Source organism: Budorcas taxicolor, chromosome 2 (genome assembly GCF_023091745.1).
Source record: "Budorcas taxicolor isolate Tak-1 chromosome 2, Takin1.1, whole genome shotgun sequence".
Lineage (NCBI taxonomy): Eukaryota > Metazoa > Chordata > Mammalia > Artiodactyla > Bovidae > Budorcas > Budorcas taxicolor.
In genome coordinates, this window is record NC_068911.1 from 22018156 (window position 1) to 22019360 (window position 1205).

Below are 1205 nucleotides of genomic sequence, written 5' to 3' on the forward strand. Positions count from 1 at the left end.
CCAACTTTGGCTCTTTCCAGGTTTCCTGTGGCTCCAGTACTGTGTTCCTCAGTACTTGTGGATGTTACGTTGATGTTACAAGGATGGGATCAAGAGTCTCTAATCATGCATGCTCATTTACCCAGTTTTGGAAACCTATTCTCTTTGATCATGGAGGAGTAGAGGACAGGATCCTTAGGTTTACTCATGCAAATTTCATAATGATTTTTCTGATGCTTCTCTTGCAGCAAGCTTGCTTTAGATGATCAGCACCATGGACAGCAGCTATGGGTGCAGTCGTGGGTTCTCCCTGTATGCAGGAGGTCTCTTATGATATGTTCCTCTCCCCCAAAATGCCACTTGCAGCTTTGAGATGGAAACTGCAAGAAGGATGAAATAGTGAAAGTGACCTCCTCCAGCCAGCACATGACTGATAAGAGATGTCACAGTCAGATTACCTTTAGAACTAAAAACATAGTTTTTCTTGATATTTGCATTTGAAGTTACAAAGTCATCACAAACACTGAATTAGCAAATACTGAGCCATTACATTACTCTTAGGAGAAACTGAGAGCTAAGTTCTGGGAGCCTCTGGTCACAGTGTATTCATCAACTGATCAAATACATTTTTGAAATGTGTGTTTCTGTTTTAAAATATCTTATTTAATATATATTGTTGGTGCTCCCCTGGTGGTCCAGTGGCTGAGAATCTGCTTTCCAAGACAGTGTACATGGATTCTATTCCTGGTTGGGGAACTAAGATCCAACATTCAGTGGGGCAAGTAAGTCCGCACGCCACAGCTAGAGAGTCTGCATGCCAAAACTACTGAGCCTGTGCACTCTGGAGCCCACACATTGCGATGAAGAGCTGGTGTGCAGCAACTAAGATCTGACACAGCCCAAATAAATAAATAAACATACAAAATATTATATATATATATATAGTTAGTACATCACCATTGATGAACGGTGTTCACCTATGGCGTATGCCTCATGAATGAACAAAGCTTATCTAACACACATTTTCTTTGAAAGGCACATCACAGCCTTCTTGTGGGTAGAACAGTGGACAGCACATCAGCACTACACTTGGAGGCCATTTTAAACAACAAGGTCACCAACAAAAGGCACAAAAGTGGGAAAAACTGGGACTAAATAGGCTCCAAAACCTAGCTTGTTACAGCACGGTGCTCAAAGGCAGAGAAGATGGACATCCCAGCTCAAGA